Source organism: Dama dama, chromosome 9 (genome assembly GCF_033118175.1).
Source record: "Dama dama isolate Ldn47 chromosome 9, ASM3311817v1, whole genome shotgun sequence".
Taxonomy (NCBI): Eukaryota; Metazoa; Chordata; class Mammalia; order Artiodactyla; family Cervidae; genus Dama; species Dama dama.
This window is the reverse complement of record NC_083689.1, coordinates 45,374,580-45,383,062: the sequence shown is the minus strand read 5'-3', so window position 1 is coordinate 45,383,062 and position 8,483 is coordinate 45,374,580.

Sequence of the window (8,483 nt, the reverse complement as noted above, 5' to 3'; positions counted from 1 at the left end):
AGGGTAACTTGTGTCCAAGAGAATCAGAGCCGAACAGCAGTGAAAGCTGTAAGAACACATTTTATCCAAGAACTATTGTAGTAGGAGAAAAGAAACCTTATATAATAGAACTGGGCTCAATTCCAAATACAGCAAGGAAAAGTGGGGATTTATAGCTAAGGAGCAGGGTGGGGTCAGTGGATGGAAAAATCACTATGAGGAGACACCAAGAGTAGAGAGATTCTTGCTAAACTGATTTAATAAGATTTCTGCTGAAGGCGGGCCAGGGTCATCATATATTACCTAGAAGATGGGGAGGGGGATGAGGAATTTGTTTAGCTGTGGGAGGGTGATCAGATATTAAAGGTAAGGAGATTTTTACTAGAATCCTAACAGGATTCTTATTAAAATTAGACCATACAAGGCAGAGCCTGGGAAGCCCAAGATCAAGGTTTAGTTGAAAAGAGGGCTCAGAGGAGCCTGGCTAAATTTTGGTCCAAGTGGGAATTTTTGTCACTAATAATATCTTTTCTATTTCCAAGTTTTAGATAATCTTTTCTTTCACGTTGGAGCCTTCACTGAAGGGAGGACATAAGCACTGAGAGAAGGGGGGGATGTTTTCCACAACCCTGACAATAATATTCTAATTTCCCTGGTGGTCTATTTGGCCTTCAGGGATTTCTGGCCAGTCTGACCTTACCTCACAGTCTCTCATGTACCCCAGTGAGCTAGCTGAATTTTCGTCAACATGCTTAATCAGCCTTCATTCCTTCTAGCTCACCCAGAAACTCCTGAGAGTCTGGAGGGTAAAGACCATGGATGCAGCAGAGAAGAAAACAAAATATTTATCTGTGCTTGAGAAGCTCACATTCCAGGAAAGAAAGATGGAAAGTAAACAAAATAATTACATGTGGGGGAGTAATAAGTACTAGGAAGAAAAATAGAGAAAGAAGGGTAGAGGGAGAGGTAGGTGGTTCAGAAGTTCTCTCAGGATGTGGCTTTTGAGTAGACTGTCAGTGAACGACCAGATAGAATATCTGTGGGGAGAGAGAAGAGCATATGCAAAGTCCAGCAAAGAATGCAAAACAGACAGCGTGGCTGGGACTGCTTGGTTCCAGCCTGTATACTGACACTGAGTGAAGAGGAGAGCTGACGTTGGTAAGATATGGCCTGCATGGATAGTAGATGGGAGAGCACAAGAATGAAGCAGAGAGAACAGTCGAGAGGCTACTGCAATTTCCCTTGGACAGACCAGGGTCGGCAGGCCAGATGGTGATAGGCAGTCAAATTCTGGATCTATTTTGAAGGTGGAGTCAATAAGATTTATTGATGCACAAGAAGGAAAGAAGTGGCATGTAATTAGAGGTGTTTGGACCTGAGCAATTGGCCAGTAGGGAAACCAGGGAGGAGGCAGATTGTGGAGGGAGTATATGGTTTTTGATCTTCAGGTTTAAGATGCCTATTAGAGGTGTCAAGTAGATAGATACAAGCATCTGAAGTACTGTGGGAGATATAAAGGTGGAAACTCATTAGCCAATAAATTGTACTTATCTGTATCCCTGCCATAAAACAGGGAATTCCCTGGCAGTCCAGTGGTTAGGACTACATGCTCCCACTTCAGGGAACACGGTTTGGATCCCTGGTCAGGGAACTAAGATACTGTGTGTGCAAAGGGCAAAAGAAAAAACAAAAAAAGCCATAAAACAGAATGAGCTCACTTGGAAAGTGAGGCCAAACACTGAGCCCTGGGACATTCCACTAAGTTGAGAAAGAAGAGGAAACTGCATAGAAGGCTGAGAAAGAATGGCCACTGAGAAAGAAAGAAAAAGAGGAGATTGTGGTTTGTAGAAGCCGCATGGAGAAAGAAGGTAGAGGAGAAAAAAAGTGATCGAAAGTCCAATGCTGCCAAGGGGAGTAAGTTGAGAAAGCAGTGGGTCAGGGTTCTGGTGAGGTTGGAGGAGAGACTGGAGATGGTGACAGGACATACCGATGCCTTTTGGGAGATGTTCTACCTGAAAGGGGATCAGCAATATGGAATGCTAGCTGCAGGAAACCACAGAATCAAGGTTTCGATTTATTTCATGGTGTGACATTACATGGCATGTTGTATTAATGGCAATGATCCAGTGTTGTTTCTCTCCTCAGCATTTCTTTGGACACCTCTGGCCATGTGGTGAGGCCTACTTCCCCAGGGTTTGGTTTTTTTAAAAACCTGAGGAGAAATAGAAGTAACATAAAATTAACTATTCAAAGTAGCATTTAATACATTCACAAGGTTGTACAACCACTATCTCTGTTTAAGTTCCAAAATAGTTCCATCATTCCAAAAGGATACTTTGTACCTGTTAAGCAGTTACTCCCTGTTTTAGTCAGCTTGGGCTCCTGTAATAAAACACTGAAGACTATGTGACATAATAAAAATTTATGTTCTTATGCTTCCGAGGGCCCCACTCTTATGAAAGGGAAAGTGAAACTGAAGTTGCTCAGTCATGTCCAACTCTTTGCGACCCCATGGACTGTATGTAGCCTACCAGGCTTCTCCGTTCATGGGATTTTCCAGGGAAGGGTACTGGAGTGGGTTGCCATTTCCTTCTCCAGAGTATCTTCCTGACCTAGGGATTGAACGTGGGTTTCCTGCATTGCGACCAGACACTTTACCCTCTAAGCCATCAGGGAAGTTTTTGCACTGTTATGATGTTGTCTAAATCTAATTAGCTCTCAAAGGCCCCATCTTAAAATATCATCACATTGGGGAGTAGGGGTTCAACATGCAAATTTGGGATTGCACAATTCAGTCCTCAGCATTCCCTATTCCTCCCTTCATCTAGCCCCTGGCAATCACCAATCTGCTTTGTATCTCTGTGAATTTACCTCTTCTGATTATTTCATGTAAATTGAATTTATATATGATCATATTATATATGATCTTTCATGCAGGGTTTCTTTCACTGAGCACACACACCAAGGAAGTATGCACCCATATTGGAACATATGTCAGTACTTCATTCCTTTTTATGGCTGAATAATATTTCATTGTATGGATAGATCACAATTTGTCCATTGCCAGACATTTGAGCAATGTTTGTCTTTGTGAATGTGCTCCCATAAACTTGTGTGTACACATGCTTAAGTACTTATTATCAACTCTTTGGCTAAATACCTAAGAATAGAATTGCTGAGTCATTGGTAATTCTGTTTGAGTCATTGGAATCTGTTTTCCACAGTTGTTGAACAATTTACATTCCCACTGGCCATATATGGGGGTTCCAATTTCTCCTATATTCCCCTTGCCTTTTTAAAAGTATGGCCACTCTTACTGGGTATGAAGTGGTTCTTCCTATGGTTTTGATTTGCATTTCCATAAAGATTAATATGGGCTTCCCTGGTAGCTTAGCTGGGAAAGAATCTGCCTGTGATGCAGGAGGCCCTTATTTGATTCCTGGGTTGGAAAGATCTGCTGGAGAAGGGATAGGCTACCCACTGCAATATTTTCAGGCTTCCCTGGTGGCCCAGCTGGTAAAGAATCCACATGTAATGTGAGAGACATGGGTTCAATCCCTGGGTTGGGAAGATCCCCTGGAAAAAAGAAAGGCTACCTACTCTAGTATTCTGGCCTGGAAAATTCCACAGACTGTAGTCAGGTTGCAAAGAGTCAGACACCACTGAGTGACTTTCAAAGATTAATGTATTTTCATGTGCTTGTTTTTCACTAGTATGTCTTCTTTGGAGAAATGTGTATTCCTTTGTCCATTTTAAAAATTGAGTTGTTTGTCTTTTTGTTATTCAGTTGTAAGAGTTCTCTGTGTATTCTGGATACTAGACCTTTATTATCTATATGACTTGCAAGTTTTTTTTTTCCCCCATTCTGTAGGTTGTCTTTTCATTTTTAAAAAAAGGATTTGTTTATTTTATTTTCTGCACATGGGCTTTCTCTAGTTGTGGTGAGCAAGAAGTATTCTTCATTGTGGTTAGTGGAATTCTCATTGCCATGGCTTCTCTTGTTGCTGAGCACAGGCTCCAGGTACAGAGGTTTCAGTAGCTGCAGTGTGTGACCTCAGTAGTTGCAGGTCACAGGCTCCAGAGTGTGGGCTCAGCAGTGTGGCACATGGGCCTAGCTGCTATATGGCACAGGATCTTTCCAGACCAAGACTCAAACCAGTGTCCCCTGCATTACAAGGTGGATTCTTAACCACTGGACCACCAGGGAAGCCCTGTCTTTTATTCTTCATAAGGTCCCTGATTCACAAATTTTTTCATTTTGATTACAAGTAATTTTTCTGCTCTTTTGTTGCTCATGCTTTTGGTACCTTAAGAATCCACTGCCAAATCTGAGGTCATAGAGAGTTATCCCTAGTTTTTTCCTAATAGTTTCATTATTTTATCTCATATTTATGTTGTTGATCTATTTTAAGTTAATTTTGGTGTGTATGAGGTAGGGGATTCAACTTCATTCACTGCACGTGGATGTCTAGCTGTATTAATACCATTTGTTTAAGAGACTATTCTTTCCCCATAGTTCAAAATTGATTGACCCTAGATAGATGGGCTTATTTCTGGTGTCTCAGTTCCATTCCAGCAGTCTATATGTCTTCCTTTATTCTAGTACCCCTCTGCTTTGATGACCTTTACTATATTTTTGTAATAAGTTTTGAAATCAGGGAGCATGAGTCCTTCAATTTTGTTCTTTTTCTTCAAGAGTGTTGAAGTTATTCCAGGACTCTTGTAATTATAGATACATTTGAGAACTGGCTTTTCTATTTCTGAAAAAAAAAAGAGAAAAAAGAAAAGAAAAGAAATTTTGTTACAGATTACATCACTATGGGTGGTTTTGACTCTTAACAATACTGTATTCCAGGCAATGAATATGAGGTATCATTCCATTTATTTAAGCCTTTAATTTTTTTCAGCAATGTTTTATAGTTTTCAATGTAAAAAGTCTTTCACCTTTCTAGTTAAATTTATGTAAAAGTATTTTATTCTTTGGGGGTTATTGTAAATGGTATTGCTGGTATATAGAAATGCAACTGAATTTTGTGTGTTTTTATCTTGTATTCTACAATTTTGCCAAACTAAACTTATTTATTAGCTCTAATAGTGTCTCTTTCTCTGTGTGTGTATTCTTTGGGATTTTTGACATACAGGATCATGTCATATGTAATGACAGCAAGTTTTACTTCTTCCTTTCCAATTTGGATGCCTTCTATTTCTCTGTCTTGCCCAATTGCTTCGGCAAGAATTTTTAGCACAATATTGAATAGTAATGGTGAGAAAGGACATTTCGTCTTGTTTCTGATATAACGGGGAAGGTTTTCAGTCTTTCCACATTGGTTATGTTCTTAGTTGTGGGATTTTCATATATGCCTTTGATCATGTCAAGAAAGTTCCCTTACATTGTTTTTAAATGCATAAGACAAAATATATGGGGTTACAAAGGAAACTAATTATGTTGGAATTGTTATAAAAATGCTAAAATTAATTTGTGGTATAGTAATATGTGTGCTTATTTATTAACACATTAAATAACAAGATACAGAGCATTTTGAGTTAGTGATAAGTATAAATGACATTCTGAAATACCTGCAACTGTAATGTGGTATGAAAGTATCTATGATTTTTACTCATGACAGTAGGTCCTACTGTGGTTTGCTGTCTCCATTGTTAATGGAAGGAGATGCTCAATTTTAGCCAGAGTTTATTGAAGATAGATATATAAACTGTTTCCCTTTAAAACTCATAGGTGTCTGAATTCTCTCCACTGGAATCTCAGCTTAAGAATCCCTAAAGTTGTGAGAAAATTGGTGATAGAAAAGAGGGACATGGCTGGGATGGAGGTGTAGGGAAGTGGCAAGCTGTTGTGCCCAGGAAAGAGTTGGGCTCACATTTCCATATAAATGCTACAAGGACAGTAGCAAAGACTTCTTGCCAAATGATTAAGTCTTAAGGAAAGGGGACAGGGACATAAGGGTGTGTGCCCAGGGAATGGCTACAATGGTAGAACCTGGACTGGAAGCTGGGCAAAGAGAAGAGGGAGGATAGAGGTGGAGTGGGTCAGTGACAAGGTGTTGGCTGGAGTTCCAGTAGGGTCACGAGTGGACCAGGAGTGAACTAGAAAGAGAGGTGGTGTTAGAGCAAGATACTTGAAATACCTAGAATACCTTCTAAGAGGAGCTAAAATATTAGCAGGTAGCAAGAAGATGCATTTTTTAGGACTCTCTGGGCAGGACTAAGAAAGGCTTTAAAGTTATTTGACTAAATTCTGCATTGGCAGGTGGGTTCTTAACCACTAGCACCACCTGAGGAGCCCAATGTTTATTAAAGGACAAATAAGAATGTGCTACTTGAAGTCCTGGAGGCTCAGTGGTAAGGAATCTGTCTGTCAATACAGGAGACACAAGCCAGGAAGATCCCCTGGAGAAGGAAATGGCAACCCACTCCAGTATCCTTTCCTGGGAAATCCCATGGACAGAGGAGACTGGCAGGCTACAGTCCATGGGGTCACAAAAGAGCAACTCAAAAGCTTGATGCATAAGGATCTTGAGATAGACAAACTGAACTGTAAATCTACAGTTATTTAGAATTTAGACTACTAGGAGATTTTACCTCGGAGAAGTGTTTTATCACTGACATTGTTTATGATTGACAGGGTATAATTGTAATTAAAAAGCACTGATTTATTTGGTTTTATTTTTGCATTTAAATTCTTTATGGCTCTGGTTCTAGCTTCACTGGGCTGCATTCTTGCTGTTTGACCTCCTAGAAGTAGATACACAAATACAAGATAACAATGCCGTGGGACTTATGGGGTCTTCCTACCTTGTTGTGGGGAGCTGGGTTAAGTGGAGCTGATTGGCAGAGCAAGAATTGGGGGCAGGCTAAGGAGGAGGTGGTGTGAGCATAGGGCAGGGTAGGATTTATGGGGTGGAGGATGGAACAATAATGAAGGGTCAGAGTCATCCGATTTAGAGGGGGTCTTTTCTTCCTGATCTTGGAACTTTGTCTCCTTAATGCCTTAGGGTCTTTCCTTCAAGCTTCCCAGTTGTTTCTCTGCTCTCCTTTGACATTTCTTTCCTGTATCCTGCCCACTACTTAGACAAGATTTTTCCAAGATAAACTGAGCTTTAATGTATCAGCAAGACCCAGACCTTCAGCTAGTAATGGCTTTCGAGATCCTGGAGGACTCACCACTATCACATCTGCTATCTCCTAGGCCCCAGTATAAGGTGTAGGCAGGGAGTAGGGGACTCAGTGGGCTTCCCTGGTGGTTCAGTGATAAAGAACCCACCTGTTAATGTAGGAGATGAGGGAGATGCACATTTGATCTCTGAGTGGGGAAGATCCCCTGGAGAAGGAAATAGCAACCCACTCCAGTATTCTTGCCTGGAAAATGCCATGGACAGAGGAGCCTGGCAGGCTACTGTCCATAGGGTCACAAAGTGTTGGACATGACTTAGTAATGGAAAAACAAACGGGACTCAGTAGGTCTAGATGCTCAGGTTACAAAGAGAGTCTTACAATAACTTCTAAAAAGCCTCCCACAGTGCTCTGCCATCTCTCCTCCTCTCTCCATGTTGTACTACAGTGGGGTACATGGCAAGCGAATGTTTGCTACAAGCCATTCCCCATAAGCAACAGCCCTCCCCCCCCCCCACACTCCATGTCATTGTTCATTCTGTCGTCATGATCTTAGAGTGTACCAAGAAAATACAGACTTATTTTTAAGTCTTAGTGGAGATGTGAACCACCTCATTTGTTTCCAAAATTTTTCATGTATGCTCCTTGAACACCATTCACTTCTTGCTGCCAAGCAACTTTCGGATCCTATCTGCTTTTTCCAGTGTTCACCAGGAGCTCGTTTTGCCTTCTAGTCTGAAATTAATGTCTTCAGAATATCAAGACTTTAACAAATTATCTTGAAATAGTCATCTCAACAGATGCTGTAGCCAGACTTGGGTTTTCCCGTGGAGAGGGCTGAGGAGCAAGCATTTTGTTTTAGACATCATGCTGGGTGTCTGTACAACCCAGGGAAAGGGTTGGAATAAACAGAGACAGGCCTTACAACTAAATTTTTTCTCAACACATATCCTCACCTACCAAAGACACTTCTCACATTATTTTACTCCTGGGGTTATTAGCAGGTTACCTCTCTTCCTCATTTACCAAACCTTTTAGATAAACAGGGCTTTACATTTTCAGCCCAAATGTAAAACTTTCTTAGTACAGAGGAAAAAGATGAAAGACAGACAAGGAAAAGGTGAAAATACAGAAAGAAAAAGGGGGCAAGAATAAGCTGAGGGCCAGAAAGGAAGGAAAATGGGTAATTAGAAGTAAAACAGAAGTGACAGTAAGTGGAGAGAATAAAATAGGAATAAGAGGACAGAGATGAGAGAGAAAGAATAAACCCATGACGTGAAGTAGGAGAGAAAAACAAAAGGGAATTCTAAATGGAGAGACCTAACTTGCCAGGAAACAGTAGAAACATGTAGGGGGCCTGTCCAGGGGTGGGG